General features: G+C 43.4%; 1 long non-coding RNA gene across 1 annotated transcript; it reads right to left on the reverse strand.

The window, feature by feature from the left end:
* Positions 1-12,503: 12,503 nt before the first annotated feature.
* On the reverse strand, positions 12,504-18,394 carry LOC308151058. The gene is made up of 4 exons (XR_013937276.1): positions 18,324-18,394; positions 13,596-13,673; positions 12,818-12,903; positions 12,504-12,609 (listed from the first exon to the last, which is right to left on the reverse strand). It is a non-coding gene; the product is annotated as an uncharacterized lncRNA (long non-coding RNA).
* Positions 18,395-18,699: the final 305 nt, after the last annotated feature.

Consider the following 18,699-nt stretch of genomic DNA (forward strand, 5'->3'; position numbering starts at 1 on the left):
GTTTGTGTATTACTTGTATCTTGTTTGTTTTTTCCCCGTTTGTGGCGTCTGTCTCTCCTGTTGTTTGTTTTTCTGTTCAAGAAAAAAAAAAAAAAAAAAGATAAAACTCTTTGGAAGCACAAATCCGACTACAAGTGTCTCCCTGCTTGATGTTAGACAGACAGACAGACAGACAGGAAACACTAATCATTGTTTGTCCACCCTGCTGATATGAGCTGCAGAGGAAGTGTCATCGTCGGTCACAGACACGTCTCCCTCACTCTTCACACTTTCAGACTCCTCGGTTAGGTGTGTCCGCTGGTGCTTCCGTAGGCTGTGGCGTCGAGCGAAGCCCCGCCCACACTGGCCGCAGCCGTGCGGTTTGTCTCTCCTGTGCGTCCTCTGATGTTTCGAGAGGTCGATCCGGCTGGCGAAAGCCTTCCTGCAGACGGAGCACGGGTAGGGCTTGTCCCCCGCGTGCCGGCGCAGGTGTTCCTTCAGACGTCCCGCCTGAGAGAACCCCTTCCCGCACACGGTGCAGCAGTGAGGCTTCTCTCCCGAGTGTCCCAGCATGTGTCTCCTCATCGCGCTCGCGTGAGCGAAACTCTTCCCGCAGTCCGGACAGGGGAACGGCTTCTCCCCCGTGTGGACCTTCTGGTGGTCTTTGAGGTGTCCGTTCTGCGAGAACCGCTTGGCGCACACGCAGCATTTGAAAGGCTTCTCTCCGGTGTGAGTCCGCATGTGTTTGATCAGCGCCGACTGCTTCTGGCAGTCTTTGCCGCAGACGGAACAGCAGTAGGAGCTCTTGGCTTTGAGGTCCTCGCGGCGGCGTCCGGGCGCTCCTCCTCCGATATCCTCGTTCCCAGAGCGAAGGCCGGGACTCTCGGCTGTGTGTCAACAAGATAGTTGAGAGTTAAACAAAGGAACACACTTCATGTCAATGTTGTATAGCGTTAAGCATTAGTGAAGTCTTCTAGGCTTTTTACATGTATTACCCCCCTTGGCCTCCACGTTGTGGTACTGATGGCTCTATCACACGTAAACAGAAGTGATCGCTACATCATTTATTTCACACATTTCAGACACACATTCTAGACCGAGATCAGCTAGTATTCCGTATTTTTTATTTTTTTTACATACTGCCAAGTAGAGTGTTTGATCAACTGAGGAAAAATAACACGGTTTCGACCAAAGTCTAACCCATTCAACCGTGACTTACTAAGATAAGAAAAATCCCAATCCACTTCCACGCCTTCGGCATTGATAAAACCGCCGACTTCTTCTTCCTGTTCGTCCGATGCAGCATCCAGCAGCCCCCGTGTTGCTGCGGTCTGGTTGCTATGGTTACTGTGAGGCTCCGGCGACTGTTTGGGTTTGGGTTCAGCAGGACAGGAGAGGGACGGGCCGGGTGGGTCACCAGTATCCTAAAAACAAAAGAGATAATTTTTTTTTTTTAAAACAGAGAAGAGAAAAGTGACAGAAGAAGTAACAGAAGCAGAGAAAAGAGACACGACTGCTTGCGACAATGACAGAAGCGATGCTAAAGCTAACAGAAAAACCTCCAGTTTTGGATCCAGTATGAGGCGAGCTACAGAATCCTCTTGGGATCATTTACATTAACATTTTTGGGCATTTAGCAGACGCCTTTATACAAAGTGACTTACAAACAAATACATTTGTCTAAGGAAGCGAACCTTTGTGTTGTGATGATGTGTCATTGGTGGCTGCAACTAGGGATGCACCGAAATGAAAATTCTTGGCCGAGGCCGAAGCCGAATTTAAGGAAACACTTGGCCGAATACCGAATACCGAATGTGTATCGGCAGTTTTTAATTTTATCATTGCATAAACTAAATACATTTTGCTTTTTATTCATGCTTCTCAAAGAAAGAAATTGAGATTGAAAAAAAAGAACTTTTATATATAACTTATTATAACTAATTATCGTGGGATTTAATCTCTACTGCTTTCCAGGGTTCAAGTTAATGATATTCATGATTTGTCTCTACATAGGCTTCAGAAAGTATTTAGACCCCTTCACTTTTTTCACATTTTTGAATAGATTTGCCATCAATCCACACACAGTACCCCATAATCTAAGTAAAAACGTTTTTTAATGTTTGCAAATGTATTAAAATGTAAATACAGAAATACCTCATGTACATAAGTATTCAGACCCTTTGTCACTCTTAAAATTAGGTCAAATGCTAAATGTCTTCAACAAGTCATTCAACAAGTTGAATTGAGTCCACCTGAGTGTAAGGATAATAGTTAATGTTATTTCAGAATGAATATCTTTTGTTTTTATAGTCTCTGGTTTGCATAGAAACCACCGCATGATACAGCTGCATGTCATAAACTCGTGTAGAACAGCTGGGAGTCTGAATATGTTTTCAACAAGGCAACAACTCTGCTTCTTCCACTACGACTGCTAAGCTAACTAGCTAGATGAGTGTAAGGTTGCGTTCGTAAAGTCGCTCTGAGAGCGCTGGAGCGCACACTGGGCCCGACGTCATAGAGAAACCGAGTCATTTGATTGGACGAGAGGCATTCCACGAGTGCTGATCGGACTTCCTGAGTGAATTTACGAACGCAGCCAGTTTTGAAAGCGCGTCGCCTCGCGCCGCGCGCCTGTTGAGAGTTATATTTAATCGTATTGCGTCATCAAAACACGGCCACTATTCGGTGGTAAACATTCGGTGTTTTCACACATTCGGCCGAATACCGAATGTGCTTTATTTTGCGATATTCGGCCGAATACATTCGGTGGCCGAATGTTCGGTGCATCCCTAGCTGCAACACTGTAATTTCCCCTCTGGGATCAATAAAGTAAGTACCTATCTATCTATCTATCTATCTATCTATCTAGAAATGTGACATATTACTGGAGTGGGCCTTTATCCCACCTTGTGAGAGTCCTCGGTAAGTTGCTCAGGGTTCGGGTGATCACCAGCAGCAGCTACCAGAGAGCCAGAATCAAGCTTGTCCTTGGAGTGAGTTAGTCGATGTCTTCCCAGACTGCCTGACTGGGAGAAACTCTTCCCACAGTCCTCGCACTGGTAGGGCTTCTCTCCGGTGTGCGTTCTCTGATGACTCCTCAGGTACGTCGCTTCGGAGAACCCCTTCCCGCAGACGTCGCAGATGTGCCGCTTCTCTCCGGTGTGCGTCAGCTGGTGTTTCTTAAAAGCGGTCACTCTGGAGAAAGTCATTCCACAGACGAGACAAGAATGAGGCCTCTCTCCCGTGTGCGATCGCTTGTGTTCTCTGAGACCACCGACTCGGGAAAAACTCTTGTCACACACGGAACAGGTGTGAGGCTTCTCCCCCGTGTGTGTCTGCAAATGTCTTTTTAAGGCTGCCACGAAAGAAAAGGTGTTTCCGCAGTCCGAACAGGAGTACGGTTTTTCCCCCGTGTGCGTTTTTGTGTGCTCTCGGAGATGCGCGTTCTCGCGGAACCTCTTCCCGCACACGGAGCACGGGTACGGCTTCTCGCCGGTGTGCGTCTTCATGTGCTTCTGTAGTCTGGATAAAACGGAGAACTCTTTCCCACACTCGAGGCAGCGGTGAGGGCTCTTGGCTTTGCGGTTCTCCTGGTGATGTTCAGGGTCTCCTGACTTAGAGGGACTCTCCTCACTAGCGGACTGATGGTCAGGACCGTCCTCTGTGAAAACAAGCAGTTTTCGGTGTCAGCGTCAATGCCTTTTCTACTGTCAATCGTGGAACCCCAATCGGGACGCTGGTAACCAGCATATGTTGCAGTGTAAAGAAAGAGAATCTTGGGTCCCTAGATTCAATAACTGAGTGTTCTAGATTCAATAACTGAGTGTTCTTCTGACACTTACTACATGGAAGAGGATTCCAGTCGCCTTCCTCTCCGTCAGAGTTGATCGATCCACCGACTTTCTCCACTTGAACTTTAACTGTGGGCCCGTCTTTAGGGGACTGCACCCCCTCCACCTGCAGGACATTTGTGTCGCCATGGTTACTGTCAGAGCCCAGCACTTCCCCGGGTTTGGATGCAGCGTTAGAATCCTTAAAAGAAATATAAAAGGAAAGATCAAAGTGATGGGAATGTAACGAATGTAATTTATCGCAACACAATGCCTAGCTATATTGTTCAAATCTATCATCATGTAGAATAAGGGTGTGGAAACTCTTGGTTGGCTAGGGAGTCCATACATTTGCTTTCCTAGACCTTAACCCACCAACTGCCAAAGAATTCCGGAAGATCCAGCAACTAGAGTGCCAAGTGTTTTATGTGGCATCTACCGAGCAATAATACCTTGATTGGGTACAAAATCAAACGTCATATTTCTTTTTTTCTTCTTCTTTCTCATCACCCGTGGCACACCAGAATCACAATTGGGGCGACTTTATTCACCCACAGCATTAAATGAGTGAATCTAATACGTAGTTAAAAAGAACAACATTGGCCACTGCGGCCTCCTAGGAATTTAGCATCCCTTGGACTTAGAACTTGAGGAATACATTCACATCCTACCGTCTTCAACAAGTCTTTCTTGCACAAACTTTGGTGCTCTTCCAGCTCTGTCGACGTTGGAAAGCTCTCCTCACACTGAGAACAATGATAGAAGCTCTCCCCGGTGTGCCTACGCATGTGTCTCTTTAAGGACGGCAGCTGAGAGAATCCCTTGTCGCACTCCGTGCAGCGGTAAGGCGTTTCTCCCGTGTGGAGCCGTTCGTGTTTCACCAGGGTCCCCGATAGAGCGAAGCTCCTGTCACAGTACGAGCACCGGTAAGGCTTCTCCCCCGTATGCACTCTCTCGTGACTCCTCAGCCTCGAAGCTGTGGGGAAACTCTTCGCACAGAGGCCACAGGAGTGGGACTTCTCTCCGGTATGTGTAAGCTGGTGTGATTTCAGGTATGACGGTAGGGCGAAGCTTTTGCCACACTCTGAGCAGCTGTACGGCTTCTCTCCTGTATGCAGCAACTGGTGCCTCTTCAAGTCTCCCGGGTGAGTGAACCTGCTGCCACAGTCCTGGCAGGGGTACGGTTTCTCGCCACTGTGCACCTTCTGGTGAGTCTTAAGGTTCGCAGCTTGAGAGAATTGTTTCCCACACACCAGACACGGGAAAGGCTTCTCTCCTGTGTGTGATCTGTGATGTAACATCAGTTTAGAAGCGCTGGATAGTTCCTTCCCACACACTGAACACAGATGAGGGCCCTTTGCTTTGTGGTTCTCCTGGTCTTCCGGTTTCCTCGATACAAGGGGACTCTCCTCGCTGCCGGACTGATGGTCAGAACTCTCTCCTGTAGAAATGAGAAAGCATGAGTTAGATTAAAATAAATCCCAATTTCCTAATTAATTCATAATTTTATTTTTTAGATCCTATTCATCGCTCACGTACTATGTTCAATGGAATCCCAATCAATTTCTTCTCCATCAGAATTGATGAAACCACCAATGTCCTTCTCCTCTGCACCATCCCCCTGTTCTTTGCCCTTACATTTTTCTGCTGTGTGAAAGACGCAAAAATAGAGACAATAAGGAACTACAAGTCAATTGAAGAACTAGAAGTCACAATGTCAATAAATCATTCATGCTTCATGACTTGACAGGAAGGATGGGAGAGAGAGAGAGAAGCGATGAGAATACGCCAATGGACGTAATCGAACCTGGGCCCCTTCGATTACGTGACAAGCATTTTAATGAGTTACGCCACCCAGACGCCCGCAATAGACTTACTAAAGAAGGGATCCTCTTCCTTTTTCACTGCAACATCTAGTTCCAGTCTGTGGCCAGCGTCCTCCACTCTTACTCTTACTAAAGCCACCTTCAGATCCTGTAGCTTGTGTCCGTCTCTATGGCAACAATCTGAGCCTAGTGACTCAGACGGTTTGGGTTCACTGCTGGATGAGGCCTGGCTGGATTGGTTCATATCAGCCTAGGATTAAGAATCATATACATTTTGGGCATTTAGCAGACACCTTTATCCAAAGCAACTTACAACAAATATACTTGTCTAAGTAAGTCAATCATCTATCCATCAGCCCTTATAAGAAAAATGTATCTATGCTATGACCAGGGGCCATTGGCAGTTACATTGCGAGAAGAAGGAAGAATTACTTGAATAAATTACATGTAGTTATAGTCAGTTTGTCGTTATGAGGTATAAATCTACCTCATCACGGAGAGGCGTGGCCCCCCGTTGCTTGAGTGGTTGGCCAGCAGCTCGACTCACACCGGCAGCAGTGCCTCTTCTGGCATGTGTACGTCTGTGATTCCATAACGTTTTTGACGAAGAGAAGCTCATCCCGCAGTCGGGGCACTGAAAAGTCTTCTGCACCGTTAGTTTTGGCCTCAATCCGGAATGCGTTCGTAAGTGGGACTTCAGGTGACCGAGTCTAGAGAACGTCTTCCCACAGAACGAACAATGGTAAGGCTTCTCTCCCGTGTGAATCCGATGGTGGATCTTCATATTTCCAAGACTAATAAAACTCTTTCCGCAGTCCGGGCACGAGTAGGGCTTCTCTCCGGAGTGAAGACGCTGATGGGTGCTGAGGTGGCCTCTCTCGCGGAACGTCATCCCACACACAGAGCACGGGTAAGGCTTCTCACCAGAGTGTATTTTCTGGTGCCGTAGCAGTTTGGACCGGTTACGGAACCGTTTCCCGCACAAAGGGCAAAGTTGGGGTTTCCAGTGTGCGTGTCCACTCTTTCCAGTGTGCGTGTACCGGTGTGACGTTAGCTGCCCTTGGCTGACGAACCTCATCTCACAGTCTGGGCACGGGTAAGGCTTTTCACCGGTGTGCAACCTCTGGTGTACGTTGAGGTGTCCTATCTCGCGGAACCGCTTCCCGCACACCGAGCACGGGTAAGGCTTCTCTCCGGAGTGCGTCCTCATGTGGATTTTAAGCCTTGACGGGAGAGGGCAAACTTTTCCACATTCTAGGCAGCGGTAAGGAGGACGCTTTGCTTTGTGATTGTCCTGGTGTTCAGTACGCCCAGATGTAGAAGAGCCCTCCTTGTCACTGGAGCGTGAGTTAAAGTGCTTTGCTGACAGGAAAGAAGGAGAGGGTACAGGTAAATCAACAAGGCAAACAAATACCGTTTTATGTAACTGACCATTGACACCATTCTAGGTGAACATAAAAATAAATAAATAAGGAAAATACCAACCAGATGCCTCTCCATTGAGCTGGAGTGTTTGATGGAGGTTGCCTGAGTTCTCAGAGTCGGCCTCTAACCCCTTCGCTGTTTCCTGGTCAGTCTGGTTACTGTCAGGACCCTGAGACTCTCTGGGTTTAGGGTCATCAGGTGCCTGAATGAAAGACATACAGCTGGATAATGAGCAGATTGGTAGGACAACATCTGTCGAGTTTGAATTGATACAATATGTGACAGCAGCTGGTGAAACCGGGAACAAGTCGGCAACCGACTTGGCAATCAGACTTTCATTCAGAAAAATGTAACATTGTTGAAAATCAATGTCACATTCACTAGTCAAGCCAAAACATTGCAACATTGCATTGCAATTTTTTTCTGAATAAAAGTCGGAATGTTTTGATTGGTTGTCGACTTGTTCACAGTTTCACCAGCTGCTCTCACAAATTGTTGACTTGAAATGTCTAATCTACCTCAAACTTTTTGTAATCGCCCAAATGACTTGCCTCTGGCTGTCGTTGTAGCTGTACACCAGGCGATTCCGTGACATAGTGAGCGTGCGTCATCTGGTGCGACTTCAGGGGCCACAGGCGAGGCCTCTCTCCTGTGTGTGTCATCCGGTGCCGTTTAAAACTTGATAAGGCAGAGAATTCTTTTCCACATTCGAGGCATTGGTGAGGGCTCTTTGCTTTGTGGTTGTCCGGGTGTTGGGGGGGCTCTCCTGATGTGGGGGGAATCTCCCCTCCACTAGAGCTGAGGTCAGGACTCGCTCCTGTGGGAAATGGGCAGATAATTAACTCACCAACTGCCAAAGCATTCCAGAACACTCAACACCTAGAGTGCCAAGTGTTCTACGTGGTATTTTACCTAGCAACAACACTTTGATTGGCTACAAAATGAAGCATCATCATGTATGCATTTTTGGTGAATAAAGTCGACAACCTGGGCAACTTTATTCACACTAACACACAAACTTCTGCACTGAATGAGTTAAAACTATATACAGTAGTGCCAACCACAATTATTGGTAAAGATGAGTAAAAAGGGTCACCTTATATATATAGTGGTGGGTTGACATAATTCACCCACGGAACTATGGGTTGGGGAGTTTGGTTCCGCACGGAGAGTTAAGTGTGTAGTACCCAAGTTTGTGACTTCTTGAAGCATGTGGTAGAGACTTGTTCATGTCTGTAAATAAACGTTTAGCTGTGACATTCGATACACCGCCTCCGACTCTCGTCTCTCGGCACTACAATATACAGTATATATATGTATGTGTGTGTCAATATATATGAAATAAAAGTCACATTTCAGTGAACATGCCTAGTTAGTACCTACCAGCATTCAACCCCCAAGCTATGTCATCCTCTTCTTTGACTATAATATCCATTTGTTTTGTTTCACTACTTGAAATCATCTCCTGATTCTGCATTGTGTCACCAAGGTTACGGTCAGACAGGGTGGGCTTGGGTTCAGTTGAGCGGCAAAGAGGTGGGATGAACTGGTCATAATGAATCCTCATGAAAAACTATAATACCAACATTATTTACTCATTTTAAATTTGCAATAAGCGTTTTAGTGAGTGTCCAGAGAACTCACATCAGGACTCACACAAGTCCAAGCTTTTTCTCAAACATTCATCTCTCATCTATCGCGAATCATCCCGACTGTACATTTCACAGACAGTGACGTGCCATCGCGCTGCAAGCACAAACTACCATAGATCATATCCATACTGCAAACTACTCCAGCTCTATGTTAAACTACTCCAGCTCTATGTTAAACAGTCAGTTAGCTAGTCAGCCGGGCCGGCTACAGTCATGCTTCTGCTGATGCTGAAACAGTTATTCCAAATGTCAAACCTCCCGACTCCCTCGTTAGTAAAGTAAGTTCCGTAAGTGGTTTAAATCCAGGTGGGGTAATATCGCCTGCAATTTTTGAAGATACAAAAGATCAGGTCTTGTACTTCCTTAATGTTGCAAATTAGCTAGATGTCATGAGAGGAATAACATTTTTTTTTTCCTCCTAAAAACCAAAACACAAATTGCATCACATCCGGGTCATGATTTTCTTCGACCTTCACAATAAAGGTCCCTCACGTGAATAATGCAGTGTCTACTATGTAACCTTATTGTCAGCAGGTGCCTCTCTAGTGTTGCACAAACGGATTATAAATGTTTCAAATGATAACTGACATGACCATCAGAGAGACTGGGCAGTCCCCTAACCACATGAGTTAGTATAGCCACTTCTGAACATAGAGAAAGACCCTTGTGGTAAAGGAGCAAGGTACGTTTTTTTTATTGAATTATGTGCATCATTGGGTAGAGTAGATAGCATTTCACATGCAGGCTACAAGGCACAAGTTTGTTTGTTTTAAAAAACATTTTATTTGCTAATCAATAGTCAATCAACTGTTTGGAATGTGCTATTTTCTGCAACCCCCCCCCCCCCCCCCCAGGGAGAACAGAGCTCAGAGCTTTGGGCTCAGGGTCAGTTATAGTCAACACCCCTGGAGCAGTTAGGGGTTAAGTGCAGTGCTGTGGGCATTGTGCTTTGAATGTCTAGCTTCATGAAGTGAGCTTCTACTGGAACGAACAAGGCAATTACATCAAGATTAATACAAAGACAGGCTCTTCCAATACAATAAAGGCTTATGGATCTGGAGAAAAAAATATATAGATAGATATATACAAATATATTTATACACCCAAGATAAAGATGTGAAAGGCAAGACAAAATATTTTCCAATCTTCCACTATCACTACGATAAGACAGCACTTCTCTGAACATTCTAGAAAGATCCTACATAACAAGTAAAATGCCGTAATTAGTGTCCCTTCAGCTATAAGTACTATGGTATAAAACGGCATCATAACAGATACACAGTTCGCATCGTCTCATAACATGAACAACAGCTGCACACAAACATTTTTTTTTATTATTATATTTTTTTTTTTTTAAATCAAGTCAATTGACTGCTTTTAGGTGACTGCTTGGGTCGACCCAACTGTCTGGTTGGCCCGATGGGCTTGCCGGCGTGAGTCCTTTGGTGTGCACGAAGGCCTTGCCGGTAGTAAAACCTCTTCCCGCACTCATCGCACTGGTATGGTTTCTCCCCCGTGTGAGTTCTCCTGTGAACTTTGAGCTCGTCCGACCGGACGTAGCTCTTCCCGCAGACGGAGCAGAGGTAAGGCCTCCTCCCCGAGTGAGTCTGGTAGTGCACCGACAGGTGCGACGACTGCCTGAACCCCACCCCGCACACCGTGCAGCCGTACGGCTTCTCTCCGGTGTGCGTCACCTTGTGGTTTTTAAGGGCCGACGTCGTCACAAACCTCTGGCCGCACTCTGAGCACGGGTAAGGCTTTTCTCCGGTGTGTACCCGCTGGTGGATTTTTACGTAGCTTTCGTTGGCGAATCTCTTCCCGCAGACAGGGCAGGGGTAGGGCTTCTCGCTGAGGTGGACGAGCTGGTGTTCTGGGAGCTGCTCGGCCCTCGCGAACGCCGTCCCGCACACAGGACAGAAACAAGGTGCAACTGACGGTTCAGCTACCCCAACTGACGGTTCAGCTACCCCAACTGACGATTCGACTATCCCAACTGACGATTCGACTATCCCAACTGACGATTCGACTATCCCAACTGACGATTCGACTATCCCAACTGGCGATTCGACTATCCCAACTGACGATTCGACTATCCCAACTGACGATTCGACTATCCCAACTGACGATTCGACTATCCCAACTGACGATTCGACTATCCCAACTGACGGTTCGACTATCCCAACTGGCGATTCGACTATCCCAACTGCCGATTCGACTATCCCAACTGCCGATTCGACTATCCCAACTGGCGATTCGACTATCCCAACTGACGATTCGACTATCCCAACTGGCGATTCGACTATCCCAACTGACGATTCGACTATCCCAGCTGACGGTTCGACTATCCCAACTGACGATTCGACTATCCCAACTGACGATTCGACTATCCCAACTGGCGATTCGACTATCCCAACTGACGATTCGACTATCCCAACTGGCGGTTCGACTATCCCAACTGACGATTCGACTATCCCAACTGACGGTTCGACTATCCCAACTGACGATTCGACTATCCCAGCTGACGGTTCGACTATCCCAACTGACGATTCGACTATCCCAACTGACGATTTGGCTACTCCAACTGATGGTTCGGGTACTTCAGACGGTGGGCGACTCTCCTGCTCACCAGCGTAGCATGCGTTGGGTTTCCCTCCTGTCGGACAAACACAGTGTGACTATTTGAATACCCATCAGTGTGTTTTCTATGGATACATTTTTTTTTAAATCACATTAACTAGCGCTCAGCTATTAAATGGTTTTCAATAATATGGTCTCAAAGTCTAAACTTAGTAGCATAGAGACTAGAGGTAGCAAACTAATCAACTAATCAAATACTAGTTAATCAGGAAATAAGACATATACGAAAATGTAAGCCCTATGGAAAAGATGTATGTCTTGAACTGGAAGCAAGTTCAACAAACTCCATTTGAAAGGCATGCTTAGGAGTCCTATGGGTCAGCTGGTCAACTCCTCACCTCTGTACATTTTCTGGTGTGTATTGAGATGTCCTTTCTGATTGAATCTCATCCCACATGTGGAGCACCTGAAAGGTTTCTCTCCTGTGTGAATCCTCATGTGTCTTCGGATGCCGCGGGAGTCTGGGAACTCTCTTCCGCACGTCGGGCAGCGGGCAGGAGACTTCACTCCAGCGGGAGACTTTGCTTTGCGCCTCCCCAGGCACTGACCCACTAACGTGGGAGGACTCTCCTCCCCGGAGGACATCTCTCCTGCATCTGGTGAAAGGGGGAACAAGTCGGCAACCGACCAAATGTTCAGACTTTTATTCTGAAAAATTTGTTGAATATCAATGACACACTCGCTAGTCAAGCCAAAATATTTCAATGCAAATGTCCTCAGATGTATTTTGTTGACAGTGTTCATTTCGGCACAATGTTCGTAGCAGGTTTTACAGGACAGGAGTCCGAAAACATCAGTGGACTGCACTTATATAGCTGCTCCAAATCGCTTTACAACGGCCTCTCATTCACCCATTCACACACACATTCACACACCAATGGCGGCAAGCTGCCATGCAAGGCGCTGGCCCGCTCACTGGGAGCAATTTTGGAGTTCAGTGTCTTGCCCAAGGACACTTCGACACGTGGCCAGCCGGGGCTCGAACCGCTGATCTGCCAACCTTGTGATCATTAGACGGCGACTCTACCTCCTACGCCACAGCCGCCCCACAATGCACTATGCTCATTCTGGATCCTTACCCGAGTGCTGTTTCTCATGTGTTGTGAGTTGCGCCTCCGTGTTGAATTTCTCCTCGCACACAAAGCAATGGAACAGCACCCTTCTGAAGTGTGTTCTCTGGTGCAGCATGAGGTCATAGGGCTGACCGAACCCCTGGTCACACTCAGAGCAACAGTGAACTCTCTCCTCCTCCCCGTCCTCCTGGAGGGAGATGGAAACATCATAAACAATGATTTAATTGGGTCAAATGAAATGTTTATCCATGTTTAACTACGTTTATGGATAAATTCTATTCATCCAACTCGGACACCTTAAATCTTTTGACATTCTTTGAAGGTTTGTTACATTACTGTAATAAACTGATCTCATAAGAACATTTAGTCAACATGTAGTCATAATTTCCTCCCACCTGGAGAGCATCTGGCGCTGGCGGACTTCCAGGTACCCTTAATGTGTCTTCACCTCCAGAGATGTGATCAGGAAGAGTGTGATCTACTGTGAGAAGAACTATGGGATTAGATAACATCTAAAATGCAAGTACTGTAGATTGAACTTGAAATAATGTACATTTGCTGCTGAAACAGACAACAGACGACAGAGTTCTCGCAAACAGTAGTCCCGCAATTCAAGTTGCTCTGACCGAGTCTCAAACTTGCGGCCTCTGGCTTGCCAGCACATGTTACTGTCTCCTCTAATACCCCATGTAAACCATCAACGCTATCAAAAAGCGTGCGATTAGACAGCATTCGTGGGGGAATCTTTATTTATTTTTATTTGACCTTTATTTAACCAGATAAAATCAGTTGAGAACAAATTCTCATTTTCAATGATGATCAGGCCAAGAAGCCCCGGCAAGGATTTAAAAAACAAACATATAAACAGAAATACTCAGGGTCGACATAGAACAATACATACAATACATGAGAACGGCAAAGACAGTGAAGATACATAAATAAAAACAAATAGAAACAGAATCAACTAATCTATGTGGAAAGAGAGCGGGGTGTGTGTGCGTGTGTGTGTGTGTGTGTGTGTGTGTGTGTGTGTGTGTGTGTGTGTGTGTGTGTGTGGGGGGGGGGGGGGGGGGGGGGGGGGGGGGGCAGTCAGCAGGAACAACAGTCAACTATGATCTGAACTTGAGGAGTGAATGTTCTGAACTTGGTTACACTTCCACTTAGGAATCTTACGAGGATCTGGTGCAGGCGGACTTGCAGGAGCACTTAATGTTTCATCACTCCCAGAGTTGTGATCAGGAAGACTTTCTCCTGTGAGAATAAACAGGGATGGGATTAGACAACCATGCAAATAGATGAACTAGGAATAATACACATTTCAAAAACGATATATATATTACTATATATAATATACAGTATATACTATATATAACACCTGTCAGGTATTATATATATAACTGTCAGGTATTACATATATAACTGTCAGGTATTATATATATATATATATATATATATATATATATATAACTGTCAGGTATTATATATACATATAACTGTCAGGTATTACATATATAACTGTCAGGTATTATATATATAACTGTCAGGTATTACATATATAACTGTCAGGCAGGGCTTGACGCTTACCTTTTTCCCAGGTAGCACTGTGCTACCATGTTGAAAAATTTAGTAGCACACCAAGAATTTCAGTAGCACAATGAAAATTGCGCAATTTTCGTCAACAACGACAACAAATTATCATAATCATAACATATCAAAAAGATCATAACCGGCTCTTGGACGTAATAAAAATGGAGACTCACACAATGTAAAGGGGAAGTAAGAATATTAATTTCAGTTGGCCCACGGTTCGGTATGAACCTCGGTTTTTGGGTCACGGTTCACGGTTCGTGTTTTAAAAAATAAAATAATGCTACTATTTATTTACAAACTGTTACTTTATTTTGCTTATACTTATGGAACTTTAACATTTAGACACATTCCAGAATATGACTGGTATATTCTAAATATATATAAACAAAAAACACTTTCAAATGTAAAAAAAATACATAAACACTTTCAAATGTGACGTGTTGTGGATTGGAACTACGGATCATAAGCTTTCAAATGATGTGTCATACATTGAAATACGAAAAAAGATGAAGTTAGAGTCATTTGAATGTTAGACGTCAGGCACATATAGGGTTAACCTCTTTGTAATGAAACCGGAAGCAAACGCTGCTAAGCGGCTAACAAAACACAGCGCTACGAGCGCATTTTAAGCGCATATAGGACTCAAACTTTCTGTTCACTGTTTTCATTCCCTCATCGCTTATACACATACGTTTGACTGCGCATGACAGTAGTTCAGCATTTTAGTCTTTTAGTCGCACTGGTGCGATTGAATGTATTTCAATAGTCGCACAGAAATATATTCACTCGCAAATGCGACCAAAACAGTCGCACTGTCGAGCCCTGCTGTCAGGTATTATATATTTATACAACAGTTAGTTCCGACCAAGTCATTTGATTGGACAAGAGGCATTCCATGAGTTACGATATATAGTATAACAGCACTGGGACTTTTAACTATGTGTATCACTCCGCCCGCACAGGTGTTAAATTACCGTTCCCGCACAGGTGTTAAATTACCGTTAATTAGACTACATTAGCGGTCATATAGCCTAGCCTACAACAGAAAGAGAAGATGGATATATTTCCAAATATAACATTTGAATTAAACTATGAATCAGAAGGAGAGGACGAAGGTACTTCAGTGCAAACCCCCAGGTGTGCTGATATGACACCGGCCGACCTGGACAAATTGGAGAAGAGTCGAAATGAAATTAACACCGTAAGGCAAACAACATGGGCCTTGAACTGCCTCCAGACTTGGCTAAGCCTTAAACATATAGACATAAACATCCAGTCCATTGAGAAGGCAGAGCTAAATACAGTCCTGAGGCAGTTTTTTGGGTCCATCCGGACAACTAAAGGGGAGCACTACAGCATCAGCAGCTACCTTGGGCTTCGTGCTGGTCTAAACCGTTACATCAACGAGCCACCGGTTAGCCGGTCTTGGAATCTGATGCAGGACCCAGAATTCACATCAGCCAATAATGTCTTCAAAGGTGTTGTGAAAGAGCTCAGAAGGGCAGGGAAAGACAAAACAACACACCGCCCCCCGATATCACCTGAAGACCAGCGCACCTTAAAATATTCTGCAACATTAAATCCAGACTATCCAAAAGGTTTACTGAACAAGGTCTGGTATGATATTCAGTTGCACTTTGGACGCAGGGGTAAAGAGGGGAACCGGGATCTCAAACCTGACTCATTCGTACTAAAACGTCATGAGAATGGAGAAAAGTATTTCACCATGACATTTAATGAAGAAACCAAAAACCATAAAGACCCACTTGAGCGAGACAAAGAAAATCGTAGGGGCGCAATGTTTGAGGAGCGAGGAAATCCCCTCTGCCCGGTAGCATCGCTCGAAAAATACCTGACCAAAATTCCGCCCAATGCAAAAGCCCTCTATCTGCAGCCCAGGAGGGTAACAGCGGAGACAGACAGCTACTGGTACACCACCGTTCCCCTGGGAGTAAACCAGCTGGCACAGATGTTGCCGAGGATGTGCAAAGAGGCAGGGACACACACATCTTACACCAACCACAGCCTGAGAGCCACTGCCATACAGAAACTGTCCGATGCGGGACTCGAGGCGAGGGAGATCATGGCAGTGAGCGGGCATAGGTGAGATTACGATCTGAATTGTGATTTATAATGAATGAGTAGCTGAACATAACAATCTAAACAAAAAACGTATGTGTTTTGCAGGTCTGAAAGCTCGCTAAAAAGTTATTGGAGACCATCCGCCGAGAGCAGAAAACGATGGAGCAGCGTGCTGTCTGATGTCAACTCGTCTGAATCTGAATCACATTCACACATGCCACCAAAGCGACTGTCAACCGAGTCATATTTCACTGGTTGCACAATACATGGAGATGTACAAATAAATGTACACGATACAAAGTAGCTAGCCACGATACAAAGTAGCTAGTTTGTGTTCAGGTTACTAGACAACAGTCCAGTTGAACAGTCCCGTTGCGGGAACTATTTTTTCTTGACGGAGCCAAAATAAATGATTGAATAAACAAACAAATAATAATCTGTTGTCACTTATTACTGTTAACTAATAAATTGCGCTGTAGAACTGTTGTATAAAAGCAATATCACACTCGAGGTCGTGTGTTATACTGAATATCAGCACGGCTGTGATTGTCTTCGGTACTCGGCCTGGCGGCCTCGTACCTATGACCGAATCACAGCCGTGCTGATATGATATTCAGTATAACACACTCCCTCTCGTGTGATATTGCTTAAATAACTGTCAGGTATTATATATATAACTGTCAGGTATTACATATATAACTGTCAGGTATTATATATATATATATATATATATATATATATATAACTGTCAGGTATTATATATACATATAACTGTCAGGTATTACATATATAACTGTCAGGTATTATATATATAACTGTCAGGTATTACATATATAACTGTCAGGTATTACATATATAACTGTCAGGTATTATATATATAACTGTCAGGTATTATATATATATATATAACTGTCAGGTATTATATATATATATAACTGTCAGGTATTATATATATAACTGTCAGGTATTATATATATAACTGTCAGGTATTACATATATAACTGTCAGGTATTATATATATAACTGTCAGGTATTACATATATAACTGTCAGGTATTATATATATAACTGTCAGGTATTACATATATATATATATATATATATATATAACTGTCAGGTATTATATATATAACTGTCAGGTATTACATATATAACTGTCAGGTATTATATATATATATATAACTGTCAGGTATTACATATATAACTGTCAGGTATTACATATATCAGGTATTATATATATAACTGTCAGGTATTATATATATATAACTGTCAGGTATTACATATATAACTGTCAGGTATTATATATATAACTGTCAGGTATTATATATATAACTGTCAGGTATTACATATATATATATAACTGTCAGGTATTATATATATATATATATATATATATATATATATATATATATATATATATATATATATATATAACTGTCAGGTATTACATATATAACTGTCAGGTATTATATATATATATATATATATATATATATATATATATATATATATATATATATATATAACTGTCAGGTATTATATATACATATAACTGTCAGGTATTACATATATAACTGTCAGGTATTATATATATAACTGTCAGGTATTACATATATATATATATATATATATATATATATATATATATATATATAACTGTCAGGTATTATATATATATATAACTGTCAGGTATTACATATATAACTGTCAGGTATTATATATATATATATATAACTGTCAGGTATTACATATATAACTGTCAGGTATTATATATATATATATATATATATATAACTGTCAGGTATTACATATATAACTGTCAGGTATTATATATATATATATATATATATATATATATATATATAACTGTCAGGTATTACATATATAACTGTCAGGTATTATATATATATATATAACTGTCAGGTATTATATATACTGTATATCTGTCAGGTATTATACGTATATATAACTGTCAGGTATTATATATATAACTGTCAGGTATTACATATATATAACTGTCAGGTATTACATATATAACTGTCAGGTATTATATATATAACTGTCAGGTATTATATACATATCTATATCTGTCAGGTATTACATATATAACTGTCAGGTATTTTATATATATATATATATATATATATATATATATATATATCTGTCAGGTATTATATATATAACTGTCAGGTATTATATATATAACTGTCAGTTATCTGCCTCCACTTACGAAGCTGACGAGGTTCCCACTCTACTTCCTCTCCATCGGAGTTGATCAGACCCCCGATTCCCTCCTCTTCCTTCACCTCTTCCTTCACCTCTTCCTTCACCTCTTCTTTAATCGTCACCTCATCTGTTGTGGTCAGTCTTGTGTGTGTCTCCTGGTGTGCTCTCATGTTCCCTAGCTGGCTGAAGCTCTTGCCACACACAGGGCAGGAGTAGGGCTTCTCTCCCGTGTGTGTACGTTGATGAACTCTCAAGCCCTCGCCAAGGGAGAATCTCTTGCCACACTCTGAACACTGGTGAGGCTTCTCTCCTGTGTGTGTCCTCGTGTGCCTAGAGAGTTGACATGCACGAAGGAATTCCTTTCCACAGACTTTACAGGG

Source organism: Nansenia antarctica, assembly GCF_963989245.1.
Source record: "Nansenia antarctica genome assembly, chromosome: 2".
Lineage (NCBI taxonomy): Eukaryota > Metazoa > Chordata > Actinopteri > Argentiniformes > Microstomatidae > Nansenia > Nansenia antarctica.